A 12,462-nucleotide genomic window follows, 5' to 3' on the forward strand; every position below is an offset into this window, starting at 1 on the left:
TGATGGCTTACTTTTTCTAGCTCTCCAGCAAGGCGCTCCTACTTCTACCACTGGCCTGTCCCTGGGGTAACCCCGACCCCCGCAGGACAGAGGGTGGTGAAATGAGCTGAGAAATCTACATGGTCTAGGCCAGTCACCTTTTGGAGTCTTGTGGCTTGGCCTCCTCTGCCCTTGGGTGTTGGCCTATGGAGGCCGGCTCTTCCGGCTGCCTCCTTTGCGTGACTTGCCAAAGGAGGGAGTGAGGCAGGAATAGGGCAAAAGAGGAAAGTCATGCTGAGGAAGGCAGGGCAGAAGCTAAGTGCCTCAGTGGGGTTAGCAGAGCGTCACCGTTGGTTCTGCCAAAGCCAGGGGTGGTGCGGTTGGCTGCTGGGAGGTCGAATCCTGTGCCTGCCTCCTGGTTTCCCAGGGATGGCTACTGGCAGTCCAGGAGAAGAAGCGGGGTTCCGGGTGGAAGGAAAAGAAGCAATGGTTAGGCCAAGTGGGATCCTTTCTCATCAGGATAGTGTGCTGTGGTGGGCCTGGGAATTGCCTGTGAGCAGTGGGTGGACATGTTCCAGTGAGAATGCTGCTCCTTTCTGGCCTTCACTGCTGTGCCAGTATACAGGGTGAATAAGCCTGGAGTTTCTTGAGCAGATGGTGTCGTTTCTTCTGGTAATCCTCAGTGGGATCAGAGGATAATGGCTTGTAGAATGTGGAGTTAGAGAGCTGCCTAGCAGCCTCTTGTTCATATTCCAACTTAGTCATGATGACGACAGCACATCCTTTGTTAGCCTTTTTTATTATGATGTCAGAGTTGTTCCAGAGGCCGTTGATTTCTATTGTGTGTACACAGGAAGGTTTGAATGTGTAACAGGTACGTTTGGTAAAGCTTAGCTATTTTATGTTTATAACAGGCTCTTGCCCACCTCCAGCAGAGTTTTCAATCACATACTATGGCAACTTACCAAATGTCATGCAAACTAGTCCATTCCTCCCCATAGTCAATCTCTAACCAGAATGTTAGAATGAGGCAGAGAACTGGGAAAGTATCACAATAGGAATACATTAAAAAGTGGGATTAATCAAAGATGGGATGCAGACAGAGCCTGTTCTATAGCTGGTGAAGTGACAGGGACACACTCCCACTCATGCTGGTTCTGAAATAACAAGAGAAGCAGGTCAAAGAGAATGAGCTCATGTGGGAGCTCTAGGCAGCTGCCCTGTCAGTGCATCACACACCTGGGAGGTGTTACACAAAACACAGCACTTCCCCTCCGGAAGAGAAACCCTTCCCCCCACTGCCACCACTTCATGATACTATCCATGGGGCTGTTTGTTCTGCAGGACTTTGATCTCTCTGGTTGGTCCACGGTGATTCATAAAAGAGCCATTAGGGGAGCAGGAGTCATCCCAATAGAAATCTCTTCACTTCTTTCTCAGTGCACCTTCTTAGCCCTGGCTTTGGGTGCTTTGAAGTTGGCTCTCCAGTCTTGATGTTAGGTGGGATCTTGACCACCTTCTGGGGCTTGGCAGATTACACCTTTTGAGGGCTTTTCTCTGCCTTTTTGGTCCCCCCTGCAGTCACCGCATTCTGATGATTATTCCTAGACATGGGCGTGGTGGTCTTCCTGGGGATCTTGGCAGCTTTAGCCAGCTTCTTGGTGGCTATATTCCTGCTCAGAGCCACTGTCTTCTTCTCATTCCATGTCCTTGTCCTAGCTGCTGGTTGAATGTGAAGGAGCCCAGGTGCTGGTGACTTTAGCCTGCACCAAGTTGCCTTTGCTCATCAGACTCCTGAACCCCAACTGGATGTGGTTCTTCTTCTTCTGCACAGCATAGCTGTTAGGGGGCTTATTCCTTCCCCCACTTCCTTCCCTGGTCCTTCTTGCATAAACAGAGAGCAACAATACCCGAAGTCCAAAGGTGCAAACAATTCGATGTTTATTGGGATGTACTTCCAGCAAGCATGATTCCAGTTTCCTTCCTTAGTGTCCCCCTTCCCAGTTCTGACACCACAGAGCCTTACACCTGTGTCCCTGTTCCCAATTCCCCCTTTAGCTAAATATGATTCCAATTTCCCCGCCCAGGAGTTCTGCTTAGCTATACCTTAACCAATCATTTTCCTGAAATTTAACTAACCAATCCTAACATATTGTAAGATGATTATTTAACTAATTATATCCCACCACCTTAATTAGTTTACAGCCAGCAAAATTAATTATACAGCAGACAGAAATAATCACAGAACTAGACAGAGATGATACAGACAAACAATAGGGAAATGGGGACTACAGTGATAGAACAAAGACAAAAATGAGGATTGCACATCCCAGCTATTGATAAGTGAGTTCTTGCCAGACAGGATGCTATCAAACTAAGTTTCCTTTTACATCTTCTAGGCACTTTCCTTTCTCTGGAGGTGATAGGCATTATCAGGACAGGATTGTATTACTATCAGCCCAATAGCACCTGATTTCAATGTGACTAGGTTGGAATGTGGGGAGGTGACCGGTCGCTTCCCAGCTTATGGCTGCCTCTGCTGCTTAGCCAAAGGCCTTAGCCCTAAGCACAGGGGCCTCAGACTGCCACAGTAAGAGAAGGCCCTTACACCGGCAGACAGTGATTTTGATTCTTTCTTTTATACCTCTAGAACTAGCCAAGTGATAAGAATACACCTAAATTCTTAGAGTACAGGCCTTTACAGACAGGCCTGAATATCTATATCCTAACAATAGCCCCTGGAGAACACGGATCTGCAAATGTGTATTCATATTATACCTTTGTTTAATTTATGAAAACATAAACTAGACACAGAAGACTGGAATGATTTCAGTTGATAGCCAGGTTTGCTACGTTTTTATACATTTGCACCATGAAACATTGAGGGTTTACAGTCATTTCAAGAATCCTCATACAGTGGAATTCATGAACATAATGGAGAATGGAAATGAAAATGTTTTCCTTTTTTTTTTTTTTTTTTTTTTAAAAAAAGAGCTTATAAGAGGGCACTTGAATTTGAACCACAGACCACTTGATTTGCAGTCAAACACTCTACCACGGAGCTATACCCCCATAACAACAGTGGGCTGGAGTCATGATCTCCAGGACTTTCATAGAATCATAGAATATCAGGGTTGGAAGAGACTTCAGGAGGTCATCTAGTCCAACCCCCTGCTCAAAGCAGGACCAATCCCCACTTTGAAGGACAAAGCCTGCTTCAGCGAGCTCCTTTTCTACTCCCAGACCATAGGTGGTTTTAATAATGGGGTTTGATTAAACTTCATAAATGTGGTAAACACCACAACTTGCACACCAAATGACATAGCTTCTCCCACTGACATTGCTCCCACCTTCTGGGGAAGTGAATTAACTACACTGACAGGAAAACTCTCTCCCATGTTAAGGAAAAGTTAGCACATGTGACTCCATTTTGGTTTGGGGCCCACCATTGTCTAAAAGCAAGCACATCATGCACCACGAGGAGTGTTCCTTAGATACTGCATTCCTGTGAAAATCCTCCTCCTTGTCTCCAGCCTGTCTTGACTCCCGGTATCTGTTCTTTGTCTGTCCCTATCTCCCTATCTCCTGGCCTTTGATGTGAGGCCTCCCATCCTGATAATAAAAGTTACTGATGCATGGCTTTAGGACCATGCTGTGTAATTAACATACTAGTTTAGCACGAGGAATGCACCAAGCAGGGATAGGTGGTAGATAAGAAAAAGGTTTGTTTATTGGCGAAGGTTTCCGATGCACGAGGGCAACATGCTTTGCTAAAAAGTATATAACCTTTGTACAATCTGTATTCGGGGTCCCTTCCAGGCACCACACTTGAGCGTAATAAACTTGGTGTTTTTTGGGAACTCTGCAGTTGTGGACTTTGTTTATGTGCCTCAGCCTAGATTCGAACTGTGCGTGTCCTACCAGGTGTAATTTGTAGCAGTTGTGTGCGTGTCCTATCAGGTGTAATTCGTAACGCCCATCAGCACAGAGCAGTGGTTTTCCAACTGTGGGACAAGATCCCAAGGCCGGTCGTGACCCTGTTTTAATGGGGTCACCAGGGCTGGCGTTAGACTTGTTGGGGCTTGGGTCTGAAGCCAAAAGTCTGATTACCCGCCACCCAGGGCTGAAGCCCTCAAGCTTTGCTTTTGCCCTCCCCCCAGTGGGGCAGGGCTTGGGCTTCAGCTTTAGCTCCCCCCAGCCCAGTGTGGAGGGGCTTGGTGTTTGGTCCCCCTTCCCGGGGTTATGTAGTAAGTTTCTTTGGCAGCAGGGGGTTGCAGTGAAATGAAGTTTGAGAAACCCTGGCACAGAGCATCTTCATTACCGAGCTGCAGCAGTGTAGACTCAATGTTTGAAATGTAGACTTGTCCTTGGCCTGAGAGGAAGGTGAGACTTGGCTCCCTGGGTGCTCAGGCACTGAAGGTACAGCCATGAAGACACCACACACAGCCTTCCCTAGTTGGCAAGAACCAAACCTCCACAGAAAGACCCCCATGGTTTCCTAGGCCAGCTCCCTAAGCACTCAGCCACAACCACTTAATACAGGGGCTTTTCTACACTATGGTTCTGTTCTCATCGAAAGGTCATTTCCAATTGTTTGCTCAGACCAGCTTACCCAGCACACTCACTGCTTTGCAGTTCTGTAAGTGTGGCCATGGCTGAACAGCGAGAATTTCTGCCCGTTTCCCTACTGGCTGGAGCATGGTTAGAGTGTGTTTGTGGTTAATGATTTTGCTGTAGATTGTTCATTCCCTGCTTTGACAATTCAGACAGTCCCTTTTCCTGTTGTATCTCCAATAGCAGGGGCGGGTTTTCTTTAGGTCACTGAGATTTTTTGGGGAGTTCTTTTCTTTCCTCAGCCTGGAGTAAACCTAGCTTTTTATTCCATCGTCATGTTTCATGGAATAACAGCAGCAGCATGAAGAAAGAGGAGAGGGAATATCTCACTGTCAGGGCTGAAGGTGGCCACGTCCCCTCTGTCCGAAAGTTGCCATTGCAGGAGAGAAGGTTTCAATGCAATTGAATGCCCTCGCTCAGACTAGAGACACAGAAAGGTTTTGCTGTTCATGGATCTGTGCAAAGGAAATTGTGTCTCTGGGTGAAACTGAGGAGGGAAGTGAAATGCTCACGTGGTGACGCAATGCCCTACGGCATGACTGGAGTGGACTCACCTGGGATTGACATGACATTTCTTTCTGTCAAGTAGTGAGAAATGTGACATTAATTCAGATGCGGAATTGAGGCTTCTTTAGCCACTTGTAAAAACTTGAACTTGATTTCCCAGAAGGGAGAGAGGGAAAGTCTGGAGCTGCCTTTAACCCCAGTCTGAAATACAAGGGAGAATTCTGGAATTGAAGGAATGGGAAAAATGGAGAGGAAAGAGAGCGAGAAAACACCTCTTTTCTCTTCTTCCCCCTCCCAGCAAGAAATGTTATCAATGGGGAAACTCCTCCCCAGGACCAGCCTTAGGGAAAATGGCACCCTGGGCAAAACTTGTACTTTGGCACACCCATTGCCCCAGGCCCCTGTGGGCTCCCCACTCCCCCTTTGCCCCTAGTTCCTGCACTCCTAACCCTTGCACCTCCTTCACCCCAACCCCTGCCCCCTCCTGTGCCCTAACCCCTACACTGTGTCCTCTTTGCTCTTAATTCCCATACTCCCCTCCTGCACCCCCTTCACCCCTAATTGCTGTACCCCTCCTGCACCCATGTGGGGAAACTGACCTGTGTGCATGGGGCAGCTGGCATTGCTGCCTTCTTCTCTCTGGAATGCTGCTCTTCCGGGCACCCCTAGGGGCTGCGGGGCTTGACGGGGGTGAGGAGTGACTTCAGAGCTCCCTGCACCCAGGTCACTTTCCTCCCCTGGGCTGTATAAGGGGAGGGCAGAGAGAAGCAGCTTCTGATGCTCGCCTCTGAGCACAGCCCAGGTGGGGAAAGTGACCAGGATGCATGGAACACTTCGTGTTGCTCCTCGCTCCCCCGCAACCCTCTATGGGGCCACGGAGGAACATTGTGGGAGGGGCTGAGCTGGGAAGAAGCAGGGAGAAATCTGGGAGCCCACCCCAGGAAGCAGTTTCTGACACTACGCTGGCAGAGTGCACAGCCTCCCCAAAGCTGTGTTGCCAAGGGGGCAGTGGCCAATGGGGCCCATGATTAGGGCCCCTGGCCAAATTAGGCCCCCTGGAGAAGTCTCTCCTATGTCGGCCCCAGGGCTGGAGGTGCTCTCGCTCCCTGCTATGGCCGGGGGACTGCAGCCAGGGCACAGAGCTTCTCTGGTCTCAGGGCCACGGGGGGGTTAAGGAGCGAGCAGGGTGGGGCAGTGGGGGAAGGGGTGGAACAGAGATGACGTAGTTGATGGGGCCATGGGTGGAAGGCGTGAAGAGGGTGGGGCTTCAGGCAGAAGGGGGGGGGCAGGGCCATGGTTCCAGTGCCGGGGTCCCTGCACTTCTTCTACCTTTCCCTGGGCTTTGGCATCACTCGTCTCTGCTTAGCGAGTTGGGTCAGTGATCCCCAAAATGTGGGGTATGCCTCCTAGGGAGGCACAGAGGAATGTTCATGGGGGCACCTCAGGGCCTGAGCCAGCCCCCATGGAGGGCAGGGAGGGAGCACCACTCAGCTCCACTCTGCCCCTGCTCTTCAGATTCGTGATGTGACGGAGAGACTGCCGAGACTCATCAAGCCCTCGGATCGCTACCCCTTCCTGCTTCTCCCCGTGGGCACCAATGATACTGCCCAGAATGACCTTGAGCGGATCACTGCGGACTACGTGGCTCTGGGAAGAAGGATAAAGGAGTTTGAGGAGCAAGTGGTCTTCTCGTCCATCCTTCCTGTGGAAGGAAAAGGCCTGGGTAGAGACCATCGAATCGTGGAAGTCAACGAATAGCTAAGCAGGTGGTGTCAGAGAGAAGGCTTTGGATTCTTTGACCATGGGATGGTGTTCCATGAAGGAGGAGTGCTGGGCAGAGACGGGCTCCACCTAACGAAGAGAGGGAAGAGCATCTTTGCGAGCAGGCTGGCTAACCTAGTGAGGAGGGCTTTAAACTAGGTTCACCGGGGGAAGGAGACCAAAGCCCTGAGGTAAGTGGGCAAGCGGGATAGCGGGAGGAAGCACAGGCAGGAATGTCTGTGAGGGGAGGGCTCCTACCTCATACTGAGAATGAGGGGCGATCAGCAGGTTATCTCAAGTGCCTATATACAAATGCACAAAGCCTTGGAAATAAGCAGGGAGAACTGGAGGTCCTGGTGATGTCAAGGAATTATGACGTGATTGGAATAACAGAGACTTGGTGGGATAACTCACATGACTGGAGTACTGTCATGGATGGCTATAAGCTGTTCAGGAAGGACAGGCAGGGCAGAAAAGGTGGGGGAGTAGCACTGTATGTAAGGGAGCAGTATGACTGCTCAGAGCTGAAGTATGAAACTGCAGAAAAACCTGAGAGTCTCTGGATTAAGTTTAGAAGTGTGAGCAACAAGGGTGATGTCATGGTGGGAGTCTGCGATAGACCACCGGACCAGGGGGATGAGGTGGACGAGGCTTTCTTCCGGCAACTCGCAGAAGCTACTAGATCGCACGCCCTGGTTCTCATGGGCGACTTTAATCATCCTGATATCTGCTGGGAGAGCACTACAGCGGTGCATAGACATCCAGGAAGTTTTTGGAAAGCGTAGGGGACAATTTCCTGGTGCAAGTGCTGGAGGAGCCAACTGGGGGGGAGCTTTTCTTGACCTGCTGCTCACAAACCGGGAAGAATTAGTAGGGGAAGCAAAAGTGGATGGGAATCTGGGAGGCACTGACCATGAGTTGGTCGAGTTCAGGATCCTGACACAGGGAAGAAAGGTAAGCAGCAGAATATGGACCCTGGACTTCAGAAAAGCAGACTTCGACTCCCTCAGGGAACTGATGGGTAGGATCCCCTGGGGGAATAACATGATGGGGAAAGGAGACCAGCAGAGCTGGCTGTATTTCAAGGAATCCCTATTGAGGTTACAGGGACAAACCATCCCGATGTGTCGAAAGAATAGTAAATATGGTAGGCGACCAGCTTGGCTTAATGGTGAAATCCTTGCGGATCTTAAATATAAAAAAGAAGCTTACAAGAAGTGGAAGATTGGACAGATGACCAGGGAAGAGTATAAAAAGATTGCTTGGGCATGTAGGAATGAAATAATAGAATCATAGAATATCAGGGTTGGAAGGGACCCCAGAAGGTCATCTAGTCCAACCCCCTGCTTGAAGCAGGACCAATTCCCAGTTAAATCATCCCAGACAGGGCTTTGTCAAGCCTGACCTTAAAAACCTCTAAGGAAGGAGATTCTACCACCTCCCTAGGTAACGCATTCCAGTGTTTCACCACCCTCTTAGTGAAAAAGTTTTTCCTAATATCCAATCTAAACCTCCCCCACTGCAACTTGAGACTATTACTCCTCGTTCTGTCATCTGCTACCATTGAGAACAGTCTAGAGCCATCCTCTTTGGAACCCCCTTTCAGGTAGTTGAAAGCAGCTATCAAATCCCCCCTCATTCTTCTCTTCTGCAGGCTAAACAATCCCAGCTCCCTCAGCCTCTCCTCATAACTCATGTGTTCTAGACCCCTAATCATTTTTGTTGCCCTTCGCTGGACTCTCTCCAATTTATCCACATCCTTCTTGAAGTGTGGGGCCCAAAACTGGACACAGTACTCCAGATGAGGCCTCACCAATGTCGAATAGAGGGGAACGATCACGTCCCTCGATCTGCTCGCTATGCCCCTACTTATACATCCCAAAATGCCATTGGCCTTTTTGGCAACAAGGGCACACTGCTGACTCATATCCATAATCAGGAGGGCCAAATCACACCTGGAGCTGCAGCTAGCAAGAGATGTTAAGAGATGTTAAGAGTAACAAGAAGGATTTATTCAGGTATGTTGGCAACAAGAAGAAAGCCAAGGAAAGTGGAGGCCCCTTACTGAATGAGGGAGGCAACCTACTGACAGAGGATGTGGAAAAAGCTAATGTACACAATGCTTTCTTTGGCTCTGTCTTCATGAACAAGGTCAGCTCCCAGACTGCTGCGCTGGGCAACACAGCATGGGGAGTAGGTGCCCAGCCCTCTGTGGAGAAAGGGGTGGTCAGGGACTATTTAGAAAAGCTGGACGTGCACAAGTCCATGGGTCTTGGCGGCTGTGATTGCAGAGCCATTGGCCATTATCTTTGAAAACTTGTGGCGAACGGGGGAAGTTCCGGATGACTGGAAAAAGGATAATGTAGTGCCAATCTTTAAAAAAGGGAAGAAGGAGGATAATGGGAACTATAGGCCAGTCAGCCTCACTTCAGTCCCCGGAAAAATCATGGAGCAGGTCGTCAACGAATCTATCCTGAAGCACTTACACGAGAGGAAAGTGATCAGGAACATTCAGCATGGATTCACCAAGGGAAGGTCATGCCTGACTAATCTAATCGCCTTCTATGATGAGATTACTGGTTCTGCGGACAAAGGGCAAGCAGTGATGTATTGTTTCTTGATTTTAGCAAAGCTTTTGACACGGTCTCCCACAGTATTCTTGTCAGCAAGTTAAAAAAGTATGGGCTGGATGAATGCACTCTAAGGTGGGTAGAAAGTTGGCTAGATTGTTGGGCTCAACGGGTAGTGATCAATGGCTCCATGTCTAGTTGGCAGCCGGTATCAAGTGGAGTGCCCCAAGGCTCGGTCCTGGGGCCGGTTTTGTTCAATATCTTCATAAATGATCTGGAGGATGGTGTGGATTGCACTCTCAGCAAATTTGCTGATGATACTAAACTAGGAGGAGTGGTAGATAGGGTGGCAGGTAGGGTTAGGATACAGAGGGACCTAGACAAATTGGAGGATTGGGCCAAAAGAAATCTGATGAGGTTCAACAAGGTCCTGCACTTAGGACAGAAGAATCCAATGCACCGCTACAGACTAGGGACCGAATGGCTAGGCAGCAGTTCTGCGGAAAAGGACCTAGGGGTGACAGTGGACGAGAAGCTGGATATGAGTCAACAGTGTGCCCTTGTTGCCAAGAAGGCCAATGGCATTTTGGGATGTATAAGTAGGGGCATAGCCAGCAGATCGAGGGATGTGATCTTTCCCCTCTATTGGACATTGGTGAGGCCTCATCTGGAGAACTGTGTCCAGTTTTGGGCCCCACACTACAAGAAGGATGTGGATAAATTGGAGAGAGTCCAGCGAAGGGCAACAAAAATGATTAGGGGTCTGGAACACATGACTTATGAGGAGAGGCTGAGGGAACTGGGATTGTTTAGTCTGCAGAAGAGAAGAATGAGGGGGGATTTGATAGCTGCTTTCCACTACCTGAGAGGTGGTTCAAAGGGGATGGTTCTAGACTATTCTCAGTGGTAGAAGAGGACAGGACAAGGAGTAATGGTCTCAAGTTGCAGTGGGGGAGGTTTAGGTTGGATATTAGGAAAAACTTTTTCACTAGGAGGGTGGTGAAACACTGGAATGCGTTACCTAGGGAGGTGGTAGAATCTCCTTCCTTAGAAGTTTTAAGGTCAGGCTTGACAAAGCCCTGGCTGCAATGATTTAATTGGGGATTGGTCCTGCTTTGACCAGGGGGTTGGACTAGATACCTCCTGAGGTCCCTTCTAACCCTGATATTCTATTCCCCTACCCCACCCTCAGTCTGGGCCACTGGCTTCTGGCCCAGCCTCGTCGCCCTTACCCCCGTCCGCACCCCACTTCCCAGGAAACGAGCCCCACTCCCAGCGCTGGTTCTCGACTGCAGCTTCCGAGGGGCCGCAGACACGGATAAGAGGGCATAAGTTTGGGGACCACTGGTTTAGGTGAAGTCCTCAATCACTTCTATGCAGTCCAATAAAAAGTATTCCTCACCCACCTAGCCCCTCCATCAGGATGGACTAGGTATGTTCTGCTGCCTTTCACTCATACAGGAAGGATAATATTTCATTTCACTGAATGCTAAAGTGATTTGTAACCTGACACCAGCCAAAACGGGTCATTCTGGCAAAGCGGCTCCATCACGCTGTGTACCTAGGCAGAGTAGGCGTGTCTATGCAAACGGTCTGTTCCTGAAGTCTTTCCCCACAGCTCCTCACTAGATGTGAGGGGGGAGCTCATTCAGACCCTGCTTACGCTTAGTATTTAAAAACTCCTTATTGGCCCTATCTCTGCTGGCCTTAGATTTCTCCTCCTCTCCTTTCTCTGACAGCTCAGATGAGGTGGCCGAGTGGTTAAGGTGATGGACTGCTAATCCATTGTGCTCTGCACGCATGGGTTCGAATCCCATCCTCATCGAAGGCGTTCAGTCTTCTCTCTTCATTTACAAACAACCATATCCCCCTTTGGCACAATGACAGACCAAACCATGGTGCTTCCTGCAAACAAAAACCTTCTCAGGTACTCAGATCCCCCGCTTCAAATGAAATGTGGTGCTGAAAGAATTGTCTAGCTCTCTATATCTTATCTCAAAAGGTAATATCCTCATAATCTCCCCCAAACACCCTGGGACCGCCCCAAATTATTAAAATGCCCCCATCCACAGCAAGGCCACGACAGTGACCCACAGCTAGAGTGTCCAGGCCAAGCTGTTCTGAAGGAGGCAACTCAAACATTTTCTCTCTGCTTCCCTTGGCAAGGTCTGACTGGGAAAAAAAAATCCCCCAAACTGAAATTTTCTTCTGAAAAACCAATACTAGTCTGTTTGGGGACTTTGATTTGAGTGAATTATTATTATTCTCTTCTGATCTCTGAATTATTTCAGTTCAGTCTTTGTCCTCCTGATTTGTTTCCAGGTGTTGAGTTGTGGGGGAGCGAGGCCAAGTCATGATGTCTCTTCCCCTCTTTCACAGTTTCTTCCAACTTTCTAGAAAGCTCCTTTGCTAGGATTTGAGTCAACCATTGTCTCTGTGCTATCTTGGAGAAAAATGCATTATACACGGTTCCTGGGATAGACCTTGCGAGTGTGGATACCTTTAATGGGCCAGCAGCGAGCCTAGCTTTACATTGACAATGTAGAATGTGAGACTCATAATCGGTGGTTTTGAGTCGTAAGTGGGTGCCCTACCTACTCTGGTTGTGTGCTCTGAGAGTCATCTCCTTGCTTTCCATTTAAGGTCAGGGTGGGATATTATAACCAAGTGTTCTGGCAAAACTTTTCCCCTGGCCTGCTCAGTGAACCCTTTGCTGAGAAACTTTCCATGTATTTGACTGCATGTCGGTTTCCTATATTGTCGGATGAGGCCCAAGGTGCTGGACGGGAAATGTCCATGGAAAACTCAGATATTCCTGTTCTCCGAAAAAAAGGCAGGTATTAGTTAGACACCACTGCTTCTAGTATTCCTGTGGAATCCAAGGCTAGCTGAAGAATTTCTGTCTATACTAGAAAGAATCATTCCATTGTAAATAAAAATGAAATGAGATCTGCAGCTCGAGTCAGTGCCCTTTAAAAATATTTGCTAAGAAAAAAGTCATTCTCTCCCGTGTTGATAAGGACAAGGAGCC

At 48.9% G+C, this 12,462-nt stretch overlaps 1 non-coding gene across 1 annotated transcript; it reads left to right on the forward strand.

The window, feature by feature from the left end:
• The first annotated feature begins 11,174 nt into the window (after positions 1-11,174).
• On the forward strand, positions 11,175-11,256 carry TRNAS-GCU (transfer RNA serine (anticodon GCU)). The gene has a single exon. It is a non-coding gene; the product is annotated as a tRNA-Ser (tRNA).
• Positions 11,257-12,462: the final 1,206 nt, after the last annotated feature.

This window comes from Lepidochelys kempii, chromosome 28, assembly GCF_965140265.1.
Source record: "Lepidochelys kempii isolate rLepKem1 chromosome 28, rLepKem1.hap2, whole genome shotgun sequence".
NCBI classification, from domain to species: Eukaryota; Metazoa; Chordata; order Testudines; family Cheloniidae; genus Lepidochelys; species Lepidochelys kempii.